A 17,203-nucleotide genomic window follows, 5' to 3' on the forward strand; every position below is an offset into this window, starting at 1 on the left:
AAGAAAAGAAAAACAACTAAATATACGATCTACACAACGTACGCGAACACACACACATACAAACACACACACACACACACAGAGGGAAGAGGAAAAAACAAACACCAAATATACTATCAACACAGAAGGGAGATAATACAAACCCCAAATAAACTATCCACACAAACGTACGCGAACGCATACAAACCCCAAATATACTATCAACACAGAAGGGAGATAATACAAACCCCAAATAAACTATCCACACAAACGTACGCGAACGCATACAAACCCCAAATATACTATCAACACAGAAGGAGATAATACAAACCCCAAATAAACTATCCACACAAACGTACGCGAACGCATACAAACCCAAAATATACTATCCACACAACGTCGCTAACGCATGCAAACTCCAAAATATGCTATCCACACTCGGAAGGAAGAAGAAAAAACAACCAAATATACGATCTACACAACGTACGCGAACACACATACACACACACACACACACACACACACACACACACACACACACACACACACACACACAGAGGGAAGAGGAAAAAACAAACCCCAAATATACTATCAACACAGAAGGGAGATAATACAAACCCCAAATAAACTATCCACACAAACGTACGCGAACGCATACAAACCCCAAATACACTATCAACACAGAAGGTAGATAATACAAACCCCAAAAAAACTATCCACACAAACGTACGCGAACGCATACAAACCCCAAATATACTATCCACACAACGTCGCTAACGCATACAAACTGCAAATATACTATCCACACTCGGGAGGAAGAAGAAAAAACAACCAAATATACGATCTACACAACGTACGCGAACACACACACACACACACACACACAGAGGGAAGAGAAAAAACAAACCCCAAATATACTATCAACACAGAAGGGAGATAATACAAACCCCAAATAAACTATCCACACAAACGTACGCGAACGCATACAAACCCCAAATACACTATCAATACAGAAGGGAGATAATACAAACCCCAAATAAACTATCCACACAAACGTACGCGAACGCATACAAACCCCAAATATACTATCCACACAACGTCGCTAACGCATACAAACCGCAAATATACTATCCACACTCGGGAGGAAGAAGAAGAAAAACAACCAAATATGCGATCTACACAACGTACACGAACACACACACACACACACACACACACACACACACACACACCACAGAGGGAAGAAGAAGAAAACCATTATACACTATCCACACGCAGTGAAGAAATAACCCTTTATATATATACTATCAACTGAGAGTGAAGAAAATAACCCATTATATTCCATCAAACAGAGTGAAGAAGAAAAAGTTTTTTGAAAGCACCTAAGCCCTCACCTGCAATGACCAACTCTGCCAAACACCTACACCCCACCCACCCCCACTCCCAACACTACAAAACCCATTTAACCCGTTATTTTATGGCATCAGTGTGTGATTTAGGAAACATCAGACACAAAATGATGGACGAATAGACTGACTATTGTTTACGGACTTGCATGCCTAAAGAGCGTGCGTGAAGGAAAACATCCTTCCATTTCAATTCTAACTAAAACATGATCCAGAGGGATAGAGAGAGGTGAAAGAGCACAATTTCATAAAGTGTGAGTAAAAACAAAACACGCCATCCTTATTATACAATGTCAAGACCAAGAGACACTTACGTTTTCTTTCTGGTCTATTCTCTTTTAGAAGGTAGTATGAAATTTCACATCAGGGCCAACGCATCGGCTCACATTGTCAATTTCTCCATTTCCATGTTTTTACTGGCACAAGTTCTTCATCATCTTCAATTTCTTCTTCTTCTGAATCCCTCTTCTCTGTTTCGTCTTGTTTTTGTTTCTTCTCTTTTCTCGTAGGGCACTCTGAATTCCAGTGTCCTTTCTCCTGACAACGATATTAGGTATCTTGACTTTTGTCTCTCTTTCTTAGACGAAGCAGATATTCTGGAGACAAATACCCATTTACCTTTGCAGATATAGCAAACTTCATTAGCACTTACACACTTTCGTATGACTCTCATCAAATCAACGACCAAAAGAGTAAGTTTTGTTGCCACTTTCGCATGTGAATTATGCTTTCGTATGACTTTTAGCAAATATTTGACCAGCAGGTCGATCTGTGCTGACTCTTCCATCTTCTTGATCGTTTGAGAGCGGAATGAATACTCTGACGCTAAGACACTCTCCTTATATACATGGACCTGCTGCGTATGAAACCTAGTCAAATGTAATTTTGCAATAAGATGAAACGATTTCATTGAGGAAGTAAAAAGCAATGATGTACCGTATCGCCTCACACAAAACCTGAAGTTTTAGTTTAAATCCGTGTCAGCGATTTCGAAGACGACATAACTGAGCTTTAATCAATGCTCTCCAATTATGCCACAAAACCACGAGTCCTGATTCACGCCAAAAGAAATTTCGTTCGGTCCATAAAAAATAGTATCACATCTGAGAAACGCAAAAACGAACTTGCAGAAAACTGAGAACGACGGCTTACACCTACAACGTAAATGTGTGAGTTCAAGAAGTGCGTAAAACTTAGTCAAATTAGATTTTTATAGTCAAGACGAAACGATCTCTTTTCGAACAAGAAAGCAGACACCAAGCGACAATGGCGATCCGTGTCACACAACACTTTTCAAAATGTGTATTATCAGAGGTTTGTTCTAGCGATCTGCACGGTTAAATTAAATGTTGATGCATTTTGCAATAAGACGGACACAATTTCCATGGGATCGCCCATGGTACGATTGTTCGTGCATTAGTTTAATTTTTAAAAATATTTTTTTATATAAATCGCCTATAGGATAGACCCAGTAAAGCTTGGCCATTCTCGTCACTGTCTGAATAGCTACTCAAGTCAATTCGAAGCGAACGCGGTAAGAAAATAAGTATAGCCAATGAAATGGCTTACAACGGGTGATGCATTGTTTTGTTCTAGGGCTGTGTGACATAATAATCCCTATGTTCTTGCGTTGTTACTATTACAGTGCAGACAGACTGAAATGTGAACTTACAAGCCCTCTTTGTGTGTGTTGTACCATTTCCTCTTATCACATCAAAATACTGAGCGTCACAGTATTGGTTCGCGTTTTCAAGCTAACCATTTTTTTATATCTCACTTAAACATTTCGACATAAACACTCACATCGGTAGAGTCAGAACAGACGTGTTACAGTATTGAGGGGCATGTTATCTTTTCTTTTTCAAACTAATAAATTCGGGGTTTGTATGAAGTAAAGAACCGAAAGTACAGTGAAACTCAAGGATGATGACCCAATCTGTCTGTCTATTGATGCGTGTATTTACTTAAGAAGAAATATGACCTCTAAAACACAAAGAGATACGGCAAGCATGATTAGATTAAACACAACGATGTTTTCCTTCACGCCCGTGTAATTTAGAGTTTCAATCGTCTTTGAAGACAAACTTGGTCTCCTTTTGTAGGGCTTGAAATAATAAAAAAAACTGAAAAATCTTAAGCACTTTGCTATAGATAATTTCATCAACAGACCAAACAACATAAATGCCGTTACAACAATAGAAAGCCTTAAATCTTCTATCAAAAAGAAATGCATGAAAAAAATTAAAGATTAACGATAACTAACCAATGAAACCGAATTTAACAAAGGCAATGACATGTGAAGAAATGCCTCTCACTTTGGAAAGGTAGGCGAATGTACTCTGTCATGCACCGTCAACTTGAAAAAAATTATAAACAGAGAGAAACCTGAATTCAAAATTCAGTTGTTTCTTTTTCTTCAAAATTATTTCGTTTCTTTTTTCTTTTTTTTTTTGGAACAAATCTAAGCACTAATATAGAGTGGAAAAGGGAAAATGCACATACAAGCTTTGATATTTCTGAAAAAAGGAGGGGATATTCCTAACGTTCATAACCACCTATATATGCTTGGACTTGTCTGTGACTTATCCACAAAACAAGATATACATATTTCTGGTCAAGCTGCAAGTGTGTGCGTGTTTTTGAAAATGGTAAAAATTGGATATACAATTTTCTCGTGACACTTATAAAGTGAAGAGTCTGTGCAAGTGTCAAAAGCCAAAGTCATATAAGTTTTGTATTTTGTACGGCTTGTAAAGATTTCTACTTTAGAAAATGTGAAGTATCACAAGTTATTATCACAAACAGAAGTGGAACATAGGGGCTTGCAAGAAAGAAAATAACCCAGACAGTTGGTGTCATCAAGAGTGCTAGAGACGGTACCAGAACTTGCTTGCCTGCTTACTTGAATTAAAGTGATTTTCGCTCTAATGGAGCATGTATCACTGGTTTAATAACGCACCGCGTGATTTTTAATTACTCCTGGGGAAGGAAAGAGAGCCTCATCCCCCAGGCTTTTATGTACTCACAGACTATTTTTAAATTTAGCCACTCAGGTGTAGGACTAACTAGTCCTTAACAACCTGACTGAAAGACTTTAAACATGAGTGGGAATTGTCTCACCACACACTCATTTTTCTGTCCGAGCGTGGTAAAGGAGGAAAAAGGTGCTCAGCAAGACAGCCATGGATGTTAAGTACTCACCAAAACGCTAGCCCGTACTTATTTCAAATCAAGTCCCGTTTTTGCTAATGGACAATAAAAGGTACCAATAATGTGTTAACCACCTGTGCAATTAGTTCAAATCTAACGAGTCTGTTAAATTTCCTACTTCCTAACATATCTGTCTAATATTAGTACTTAGTGTACATAAAAATAGCCATACTGATCTTATTTTAAATTATTATGTCTAAGCGACATATACCAGTTTGGTCACTGTTAGGTTTAAAAAGTTAAGTTTGTTGTGGTGTTCCAATGGGTCAAGTTTGTTTCGAGAATAGTTTAGTCAAGGAGGGATACCAAGCCAAATATGATTCCCTATTTAATAAAAAGCAATCTTTTGGAGCCCTAAAAAAAAGTCTGTTTTTTCTGTTAGAAGGTAACACGTCTCTCTTTTGCTTTCACGTTCTTTCCCGCACTCCTAGTCTCATGATTCTTGATATCAGGAAATGCGTAGCCATGATGGGCGGTAATGTAAGCAGCGGTTTCTCCCAGTTGACTGAGGGGGTATCCAGTGTAGGCTTGTCTGTAGAATTGGGGAAGAACTCTGACCCCTAATCCCCATTGAGAAGGTCTTGGTTTAAAGGTGTCTAGAGATTTGTAGGCAACGTATTGTATGGCTGTAATAAACTGCCCTGCTATGTTGACGTCATACAATGCTTGATCTAGCCCCATTTCGGTGTACTTCTCAACGACGGTCAGCGTCCCCCTCCTCCTCAATCGCCTCAATTTCCTCTTCTGGTTCTGATACTAATTCTTCAGTTGAGGTAGATAGTTTCAAATCCGCTGCTATGGTGTCTGTCGCTGTTATTGTTGTTGTAGTTGTTCTTTCAGCTGAGATTGCCTGTAGTATCGGAGTGAGAAAAGAACGTAGTGCCTCCGATAATTATATTTGAGTTTGCCATACCGTTTGTATAACATAATTGGACCTTTGTTTTGCCACCACTCTTTCCGGGACGGGTTGTTTGTTAGGTATAGTCGGCTGTTGACTAGCTGTTATTTGTGTTCTCGAGGTGGGTGGAGTGCTAACTGGCTAGGTCTGCATTTCTTGCTCCCGCTGCTGTTGCGTATATTTCTTCCCTCCACACCGAGTTCTGGACCTAATTCTTTAAATTTCGTTGTACCCGAACTTACATTATCCATATTATCACCAACAAAAGAAAACAAAACGCACAGACCTAAAAGAAACACTCATTCACTTTTTACAGAACATTACTATTTTTAAAATTTTGATAAGCGACGGAAACGAACAACTTAGAGTCACACTTTCTAACCAAGATAAAGAAATCATGTGCTGATAGACTCACTTCTGTATATTTTCTTCTAACTGACTAACGTATCATAGGCAATGGAATGTGATTTCTTTTCGAGAGTATGGGGTAGCCCTGAAATTTTTTTTTGGGAAGTTGAAGCTATGGCGATCGCTTGGGTTATAAGATGACGGCCTCCTCTGACGACAGGCTTTCTCACAGGATAAGGTCTGCTTCTTCGGAAAGAGAAGAAGAACTCTTTGGTGTCGATAAAACTGTTAACAAAGCCTCTGCCAGGTTCATGCTGCTGCTGCTGTTGCTGCTGTCTCTGCTGTTTATGAAGTCTGTACTTCTCCGTCCATTCTTCTTTCTCCTTCTTGAATTCCTCCTTGAAGAGCTCTTCTTTCAGGTCTTCAGTGACTTTCAACATTATGATATTGTCTATCTCTTCAGGTCTCGGTATCAGACTTGTCATGACCCTATGCAAATTCACACAGGCTTCGTTCAACTTGGCTTATCTTGAGCACATCTTCGTAGGAAGATGAGTCGACAATGGATGGACAGACTGGAGACACAACACAACACAACAAGAATCATGAGACTAGGAGTGCGGGAAAGAACGTGAAAGCAAAAGAGAGACGTGTTACCTTCTAACAGAAAAAACAGACTTTTTTTTAGGGCTCCAAAAGATTGCTTTTTATTAAATAGGGAATCATATTTGGCTTGGTATCCCTCCTTGACTAAACTATTCTCGAAACAAACTTGACCCATTGGAACACCACAACAAACTTAACTTTTTAAACCTAGCAGTGACCAAACTGGTATATGTCGCTTAGACATAATAATTTAAAATAAGATCAGTATGGCTATTTTTATGTACACTAAGTACTAATATTAGACAGATATGTTAGGAAGTAGGAAATTTAACAGACTCGTTAGATTTGAACTAATTGCACAGGTGGTTAACACATTATTGGTACCTTTTATTGTCCATTAGCAAAAACGGGACTTGATTTGAAATAAGTACGGGCTAGCGTTTTGGTGAGTACTTAACATCCATGGCTGTCTTGCTGAGCACCTTTTTCCTCCTTTACCACGCTCGGACAGAAAAAATGAGTGTGTGGTGAGACAATTCCCACTCATGTTTAAAGTCTTTCAGTCAGGTTGTTAAGGACTAGTTAGTCCTACACCTGAGTGGCTAAATTTAAAAATAGTCTGTGAGTACATAAAAGCCTGGGGGATGATGCGCTCTTTCCTTCCCCAGGAGTAATTAAAAATCACGCGGTGCGTTATTAAACCAGTGATACATGCTCCATTAGAGCGAAAATCACTTTAATTCAAGTAAGCAGGCAAGCAAGTTCGGGTACCGTCTCTAGCACTCTTGATGACACCAACTGTCTGGGTTATTTTCTTTCTTGCAAGCCCCTATGTTCCACTTCTGTTTGTGATAATAACTTGTGATACTTCACATTTTCTAAAGTAGAAATCTTTACAAGCCGTACAAAATACAAAACTTATATGACTTTGGCTTTTGACACTTGCACAGACTCTTCACTTTATAAGTGTCACGAGAAAATTGTATATCCAATTTTTACCATTTTCAAAAACACGCACACACTTGCAGCTTGACCAGAAATATGTACATCTTGTTTTGTGGATAAGTCACAGACAAGTCCAAGCATATATAGGTGGTTATGAACGTTAGGAATATCCCCTCCTTTTTTCAGAAATATCAAAGCTTGTATGTGCATTTTCCCTTTTCCACTCTATATTAGTGCTTAGATTTGTTCCAACAAAAAAAAAAAAAGAAAAAAGAAACGAAATAATTTTGAAGAAAAAGAAACAACTGAATTTTGAATTCAGGTTTCTCTCTGTTTATAGTTTTTTTCAAGTTGACGGTGCATGACAGAGTACATTCGCCTACCTTTCCAAAGTGAGAGGCATTTCTTCACATGTCATTGCCTTTGTTAAATTCGGTTTCATTGGTTAGTTATCGTTAATCTTTAATTTTTTTCATGCATTTCTTTTTGATAGAAGATTTAAGGCTTTCTATTGTTGTAACGGTATTTATGTTGTTTGGTCTGTTGATGAAATTATCTATAGCAAAGTGCTTAAGATTTTTCAGTTTTTTTTATTATTTCAAGCCCTACAAAAGGAGACCAAGTTTGTCTTCAAAGACGATTGAAACTCTAAATTACACGGGCGTGAAGGAAAACATCGTTGTGTTTAATCTAATCATGCTTGCCGTATCTCTTTGTGTTTTAGAGGTCATATTTCTTCTTAAGTAAATACACGCATCAATAGACAGACAGATTGGGTCATCATCCTTGAGTTTCACTGTACTTTCGGTTCTTTGCTTCATACAAACCCCGAATTTATTAGTTTGAAAAAGAAAAGATAACATGCCCCTCAATACTGTAACACGTCTGTTCTGACTCTACCGATGTGAGTGTTTATGTCGAAATGTTTAAGTGAGATATAAAAAAATGGTCAGCTTGAAAACGCGAACCAATACTGTGACGCTCAGTATTTTGATGTGGTAAGAGGAAATGGTACAACACACACAAAGAGGGCTTGTAAGTTCACATTTCAGTCTGTCTGTACTGTAATGGTAACAACGCAAGAACATAGGGATTATTATGCCACACAGCCCTAGAACAAAATGCATGCATCACCCGTTGTAAGCCATTTCATTGGCTATACTTATTTTCTTACCGCGTTCGCTTCGAATTGACTTGAGTAGCTATTCAGACAGTGACGAGAATGGCCATGCTTTACTGGGTCTATCCTATAGGCGATTTATATAAAAAAATATTTTTAAAAATTAAACTAATGCACGAACAATCGTACCATGGGCGATCCCATGGAAATTGTGTCCGTCTTATTGCAAAATACATCAACATTTAATTTAACCGTGCAGATCGCTAGAACAAACCTCTGATAATATACATTTTGAAAAGTGTTGTGTGACACGGATCGCCATTGTCGCTTGGTGTCTGCTTTCTTGTTCGAAAAGAGATCGTTTCGTCTTGACTATAAAAATCTAATTTGACTAAGTTTTACGCACTTCTTGAACTCACACATTTACGTTGTAGGTGTAAGCCGTCGTTCTCAGTTTTCTGCAAGTTCGTTTTTGCGTTTCTCAGATGTGATACTATTTTTTATGGACCGAACGAAATTTCTTTTGGCGTGAATCAGGACTCGTGGTTTTGTGGCATAATTGGAGAGCATTGATTAAAGCTCAGTTATGTCGTCTTCGAAATCGCTGACACGGATTTGAACTAAAACTTCAGATTTTGTTTGAGGCGATACAATACATCATTGCTTTTTACTTCCTCAATGAAACCGTTTCATCTTATTGCAAAATTACATTTGACTAGGTTTCATACGCAGCAGGTCCATGTATATAAGGAGAGTGTCTTAGCGTCAGAGTATTCATTCCGCTCTCAAACGATCAAGAAGATGGAAGAGTCAGCACAGATCGACCTGCTGGTCAAATATTTGCTAAAAGTCATACGAAAGCATAATTCACATGCGAAAGTGGCAACAAAACTTACTCTTTTGGTCGTTGATTTGATGAGAGTCATACGAAAGTGTGTAAGTGCTAATGAAGTTTGCTATATCTGCAAAGGTAAATGGGTATTTGTCTCCAGAATATCTGCTTCGTCTAAGAAAGAGAGACAAAAGTCAAGATACCTAATATCGTTGTCAGGAGAAAGGACACTGGAATTCAGAGTGCCCTACGAGAAAAGAGAAGAAACAAAAACAAGACGAAACAGAGAAGAGGGATTCAGAAGAAGAAGAAATTGAAGATGATGAAGAACTTGTGCCAGTAAAAACATGGAAATGGAAAAATTGACAATGTGAGCCGATGCGTTGGCCCTGATGTGAAATTTCATACTACCTTCTAAAAGAGAATAGACCAGAAAGAAAACGTAAGTGTCTCTTGGTCTTGACATTGTATAATAAGGATGGCGTGTTTTGTTTTTACTCACACTTTATGAAATTGTGCTCTTTCACCTCTCTCTATCCCTCTGGATCATGTTTTAGTTAGAATTGAAATGGAAGGATGTTTTCCTTCACGCACGCTCTTTAGGCATGCAAGTCCGTAAACAATAGTCAGTCTATTCGTCCATCATTTTGTGTTTTGATGTTTCCTAAATCACACACTGATGCCATAAAATAACGGGTTAAATGGGTTTTGTAGTGTTGGGAGTGGGGGTGGGTGGGGTGTAGGTGTTTGGCAGAGTTGGTCATTGCAGGTGAGGGCTTAGGTGCTTTCAAAAAACTTTTTCTTCTTCACTCTGTGTTGATGGAATATAATGGGTTATTTTCTTCACTCTCTGTTGATAGTATATATATAAAGGGTTATTTCTTCACTGCGTGTGGATAGTGTATAATGGTTTTCTTCTTCTTCCCTCTGTGGTGTGTGTGTGTGTGTGTGTTCGCGTACGTTGTGTAGATCGCATATTTGGTTGTTTTTCTTCTTCTTCCTCCCGAGTGTGGATAGTATATTTGCGGTTTGTATGCGTTAGCGACGTTGTGTGGATAGTATATTTGGGGTTTGTATGCGTTCGCGTACGTTTGTGTGGATAGTTTATTTGGGGTTTGTATTATCTCCCTTCTGTATTGATAGTGTATTTGGGGTTTGTATGCGTTCGCGTACGTTTGTGTGGATAGTTTATTTGGGGTTTGTATTATCTCCCTTCTGTGTTGATAGTATATTTGGGGTTTGTTTTTTCTCTTCTGTGTGTGTGTGTGTGTGTGTGTGTGTGTGTGTGTTCGCGTACGTTGTGTAGATCCTATATTTGGTTGTTTTTTCTTCTTCCTCCCGAGTGTGGATAGTATATTTGCGGTTTGTATGCGTTAGCGACGTTGTGTGGATAGTATATTTGGGGTTTGTATGCGTTCGCGTACGTTTGTGTGGATAGTTTATTTGGGGTTTGTATTATCTCCCTTCTGTGTTGATAGTGTATTTGGGGTTTGTATGCGTTCGCGTACGTTTGTGTGGATAGTTTATTTGGGGTTTGTATTATCTCCCTTCTGTGTTGATAGTATATTTGGGGTTTGTTTTTTCCTCTTCCCTCTGTGTGTGTGTGTGTGTGTGTGTGTGTGTATGTATGTTCGCGTACGTTGTGTAGATCGTATATTTGGTTGTTATTTCTTCTTCCTCCCGAGTGTGGATAGCATATTTGGAGTTTGTATGCGTTAGCGACGTTGTGTGGATAGTATATTTTGGGTTTGTATGCGTTCGCGTACGTTTGTGTGGATAGTTTATTTGGGGTTTGTATTATCTCCTTCTGTGTTGATAGTATATTTGGGGTTTGTATGCGTTGGCGTACGTTTGTGTGGATAGTTTATTTGGGGTTTGTATTATCTCCCTTTTGTGTTGATAGTATATTTGGGGTTTGTTTTATCCTCTTCCCTCTGTGTGTGTGTGTGTGTGTGTGTGTGTGTTCGCGTACGTTGTGTAGATCGTATATTTGGTTGGTTTTTTTTCTTCCTCCCGAGTGTGGATAGTATATTTGGGGTTTGTTTTTTCCTCTTCCCTCTGTGCGTGTGTGTGTGTGTGAGTGTGTCTGCGCGCGTATGTTGTGTGTGTGTGTGTGTGTGTGTGTATTGGTCTCTGTTTGTCCCTATAAAACTCACTTTATCCCTATCGGATACACTCTACCTACCTACCTACAGTAGCGCGTATTCAGGTCAGCCACTTGCAACACTGTTGCCATTTATCCCCTAGTGTTCAGTACAGTGACGTCACTGACGCTGGAAACTTTGAGACTATAAATATCGACTTGGGGATTTCCACATTTTGTAGCTATACATATATACTAGAATTCATAAACAGGAACGTCACTCAAGCTGAGGCTATAAAAAGATAGTGGGATTTTCCAAAGGAAAAACCCACAAGTTGGAGCTATAAATAGATAGTGGGATTTCATAGGAATTTCAGCTGATTATAGATACATAGGTATTTATCCACGATCGTCACAGAAGTTGATATTGTAAGTAGTTACTAATTTTATCCATTTTAGTCTAAACCATTGTAACTTAATTTTCGGGGATATGTTTATTTTCCTTTAAATTCTGGGACAATTTTGTCATTTTACCGTTACTTTTAGTCACATCCATTTTGTCGTTGAGCATTTCCTTGATTATAGCTATTTATAGCATCATTACAATTATGCAAAGTTTTGAACACCCCAGCAAGATTTCAGGTCGTGGTAATGCTTTATATATAAATCTCACGCTTGTACTAGTGTATGTATGTCCCTGTCTCTGTTGTGTTTGACCCTCTACCATCATTTTCCCTAGACAATCCCACCATGTTCAATTCCCCTTGACGCTATATAGACCCACCATATTCAATTTCTATATGTTAAATTCCCCTTGACGCTAGACAGTCCAACGATTTATTCCCATGTTCAATTTCCCCTTGTCCCTATGTTCAATTTCCCCTTGTCCCTAGACAGTCCCACGATCTATTCCCCTGTTAAATTTCCCTTGTCCCTAGACAAGCCCAAACTCTATTCCCATGTAATGCTAATTCCCCTTGTCCCTAGAGTGGCCCAGCAATTTTCTCCATGTTAAATTCCCATTGTCCCTAGAGTGGCCCAGGGGTGTTTTTAATGCTAAGTCCCATTGTCCCTAGGGTGTCCCCATTTACTACTCGTGACATTATTCGAAATCTTAATAATATGCTAAATTGACTGAAATTCAGCCAGGATGAGGAAGTTATGGAAAGTTGGGCATCAGGGAGCCATAACAGCTGCATGTGATGCGGAATGCTGGAAATCACAATAATTTAACGTCTTATCAATATATAACTGAGTGCTATTTTTTAATGCAACAAAGGTTAGCAAAGTTTTACTGCAGAAACAAAATCAATATTGTAAAGGTAAATCTAGTTTTCAATTACCCTTATAACTTCCTCTTATACCCAGTTGATGATTGTGGTTAAGACTCGAGAAGAACGTTTCATCGGGAACTTCAACTTTTCTTGTCCAGTTCAAAACGTCTTGAGCAATCGGGTTATGTATAATAAAATCCGCAAAGTCTCTGTTTACAATCACATGAATTGCACCTTTTGTGGCTGTTATATTGTGCGGTGGAGGTCCCGCATTTTGCCATCTATCTTTACTGACCCTAGAAATAATAATGATAATAATAATAATAATAATAAGAAGAAGAAGAAGAAGAAGAAGAAGAAGAAGAAGAAGAAATAATAATAATTTTATAGAAACGAACTGAAAATACTCGACTGCGTTCATGGTTCAGTATTTAACAAACTAACCCCCTTAACTTTGTTGATTTCTAGTAATATCACGATGCATACATTTGGATGATAAAGACATTTAGGTATCTAGCAATATAGAATTAATAAAGAAAATACCTTTTCTTCTAGCACGATGGATGTACTTTTCCATATATTTGACAGTTTTGAGTGACACGCAGTAAGACAATGTATATATTCATTAAACCTTTCTGGAGCCTAATGACGTTCTGTCTTGTAAAACGGAAAATGTTAACCCAAGCTAATATTTTCGGCATTTAGTTTAAGGTTTTCTCACGTCAAGTGTAGCATACGTCCAGTTGACAGATACTAACAGTGCACAGTCCATGGCTCAGATTTAAACATCAATACTAAAGTTTCCAGATTGCTATGGAATACATTGTTTTAAAGTTATTTTTATAGAGAAGCCAAATTGTAAACATACTTTTCTTAACGAAGTCTCTGTCTTCTTTTAGGAAATCCTTCAAGTTTGCATTCATAGTCAATATTAATGTGTATAATTTATGGCACTGCTATTGGTCGTATTAACCATTGTGTGTGTTTATGTACCTTATTTTTCAGTTTTTAATAATTATTCTGGTTATATATTCATTAGTCGTAAACAAAAATGTTGTCATCATGGTTAAATATTACTTTATTATTCCCTCCTTGCTATGAAGGATTTTTCAAAACTGACCAATTATAAAAATTCCCACTCGTTTTGCTATTTGTCACAAAAGTGGTAGAGATTTGTCGTTCCATAGCATGTACTTTGAATTATTTTTGACAACTAGCTTGAATTGTTACTCGAAGACGCGAATGTTAATTCTCATCCCATTGCAGGTATTAGAATACATGTGTCTGCAATAATATGTACGCATTCGGTGATATATCTAAAGTTTTATATAAATTCGTTATCCGTAGAAATCGGACTGTGTTAGTCTTGATGTGAGACAAGGACCAAAAGCAGTCTGCATGACGCTTGCTAAGGAAGTGCCAAGCGTCATATCTGGTGTGACATATCATTGCGCGTTGCCTTCTTTCCGCTGTCTCATTAAAATGATCCAAACAGACTTAAGCAAGAGTAATATAATCTGAAGCAAGTCAAATAAATACATGGAGTTCTTCAACAAGATAGTGTCTGAAAATATGTGGAGTTTTTTTTTCCAATAAGAAGACATTCTTCCTCAATAACGATGACATTTTCAACTGATAATAATAAGAATAATACCATGTCAGTCAGAATAGGAAATTTCCATGAAACGTTAAAAATTCTAATCGCACGTATGTGAAACAAGGCTAGTTCAAAGATGCGTGCTACTAAAACATTTCTTGGTACAATTGTACCCAATGCGATGCTGCCACTAATGCAGATATGTAAGACGCAACCCGTGAGAAGGCAAGGATCTCGATCATGACGAGTGATCAGTTCTTTTTTAGTTGTTTTCACTGATATGCAGAGAGAGAGAGAGAGAGAGAGAGAGAGAGAGAGAGTTAAATAAATCAAATATGTTAGGAAGCTAATTGTGTTTTCTCTTCTTTTTTCAATCTGTGCGTGATAAATTAGTTTGATACTAACATGGAAATAGAAAACAAAGATCTTACCTTTTAATTGTCCCCTCTAAATCATTGGCACCGTCGTACGCTTGAAAATTCTGAACTAACTCATAATTTGTCTTTAATGGAAACTCCTGACCTGTTAAATTGATAAAATACTTCCACTTTTTACTTTTCTCCCATAATTCATTCGTGCACAAAATGTCTGGTTCTAGCACTGTCATTGTTCCCCACTGCACTTCAAAGGATCTGGGAGTCACAAATATATTATCAAAACAGGAAGCTATACCCTGAACAGCTTTTCTCACATCATCTGAACTTTTCTTATCCACATGTATGTAATATATGTTTTGTGGTCTGTATACTGCACGTAACAAACGTTCCGCCTGACCCACATCTTTGAACAGTAACAAACTGAAGGCTATCGGAAAATTTTCTTCCATATACGTGAGCGGGCTCATATATCCTCTCTCCTTCCGAAACTGTTCACAGTCTTTAGTCATGTTTATATAACTGGATTCGTTGTGTGTAGATATTTGTGTTGTCTTTGACCGATCTTCAGCATTTTTCAATTCTGCTGAATTACCGTCAAATATTTCCCTAAAGCTGACTTCATGTATATTCCTATTTTGAATGAAGTATTTTTAATCCTCCTTACGATCGATGTATCCGTCGGGTGTACTCTTTTCATATCCAAATAGATCCGCGAGGCTTCTACTTGCAATTGTCTCAGAGGCATGCTTTGTTGCATTAAAAAGATTTTTTGAAAGGCTAACAAAATGTTTTACTTCATCAACTATAATAACAAAATCAGGGGCATTAATCCTGCTTTCTCGATCTGAATAAGAGCCCTAAAGTTTCAAATTATCTCCCTGGACATGAACACGGTTGACAAATAATTTTGTCTTTTGGCGAGGACTTGGGCTGGTATAATGTTCGCATTGACGTGGAACAGAAGAAGTCTACTCATTGAAGTAGAATGGGATTCCTATGGATAAGATCAGCAAACAAAATACCGCGATCGTGCTGCTCAAATAAACCTTACGACAGTCCCCCATATTCATTCCTTGCGAGACAACATTAGGCGTCAGCGGCAATAAATTAATGAATACATATAAATCATGGCGAGTACATATAAATTAACGATTAAGCACGTTGACAAACAATTTGATGTTATATATTGATCTCAATATGTTGCATCCACTTTAGTCATCCAGCCACACGTGCGTTTTAAGTTTTAAAGTTTTATGTCCGCAGCATGTTGTCTTCGATATCAAATTTGGATATGTTCTCTGAAACAAATTTAAGTGGATAAACTGATGGAAGAATAGATGAAGGTACGGAACGAGCACGAGTCTTTGCGCCAGCGATCGAAAAAAAAAAAAAACGACAAACCTTGTTTACGAAAAATGAAGTCATTTAAACGCAACCCACCATCAAAGCATTCATAACTCCGACGTACTGATTACAATGACTTTTCATTGGTTGACAAATTCCTAAATTGTTTATTGTAAGCATGAACTTATTAGACAATTTTCTTTAAATGAACGTATCCAGGAAAGTATCATAATGTTTACGACATGGATATATTCTGACTAGCGTCCTTTTATTACTGTGATCTCTGCTAATTTCCGGCTATTTCCCCCCCCCCCCCTTTATACCGAAGTATCCTTCCACTGAAGTATCCTTGAAGCGATTTTGTTTTTCGTCTGGTTCCCGTCTGGTTATCCTTGGTAACCCGATTCGCTTAGGTTTTCATCGCTGTGCCGTGAAAAGCCAAATCAGGGTATGGATAAAAACGAGTTGAAATCAAAATAAGTCTCCCAAAGGTTTGGCTAGCTAGTCGGCGTTGTCAGCATTGATAAAGATTATATTAAATTAGTTTTGAAAATAAATCACTCCAATTTATCAGTCAAGAAGAATATTTTTAAAACAAAAAAAGTGTGTATTGTGCCACACAGTATGACGCCATAACCTCGATGTCAGAATTGATGTCATGGAATGAGATTCAAATATATCCAAGAAGACCCTTAACTTTTCTCGGGTGGGTGTGGGTGTCCATTTTAATTCCCAGACTGACAGCTGCAAATCTCTTTGCAAGTAAATCTGGGCAGACGAAGTCTATGGACCTATTGGATCAAATCAACATTGAACTCATTGCACTGTCTTCATTTTTTATATGTCTAAATCTGAACGTTGAGGCAAGAGTATCAGTACAAAATGGTAGTCGTGGATACTCCGAAAGACGTTTAGAACGCCTGTTGCTATTGTTACATGTGTATGCTCTCAAACTAGTAACATAAAGGAGTGAAAAGCAACAAACGTTGGAAAATTTAATAAATAATTTATTTCTCTTGAACACAAAGTGAAAATGGCAAAAAAGAACTTGTCCTCTGTCCAAGAATTTTATTTATTGAGAGTATTTTGTATTTCCGGAGGAAATATGACTAAGTTACAAAATATGAAGTAATGAATTCCAGCCCAAATGAACGTCTGGACACAGCATTAATATGAAATTGATT

The 17,203-nt window shown here is 37.8% G+C and overlaps 1 pseudogene; it reads right to left on the reverse strand.

Moving 5' to 3' along the window:
• Positions 1-15,184, reverse strand: part of LOC149793428 (beta-1,3-galactosyl-O-glycosyl-glycoprotein beta-1,6-N-acetylglucosaminyltransferase 3-like) — a 28,262-nt pseudogene extending 13,078 nt beyond the window's left edge.
• Between the last annotated feature and the right edge of the window lie 2,019 nt (positions 15,185-17,203).

The sequence above is a fragment of the Sinohyriopsis cumingii genome, chromosome 8 (genome assembly GCF_028554795.1).
Source record: "Sinohyriopsis cumingii isolate HCF-2022 chromosome 8, ASM2855479v2, whole genome shotgun sequence".
NCBI lineage: Eukaryota > Metazoa > Mollusca > Bivalvia > Unionida > Unionidae > Sinohyriopsis > Sinohyriopsis cumingii.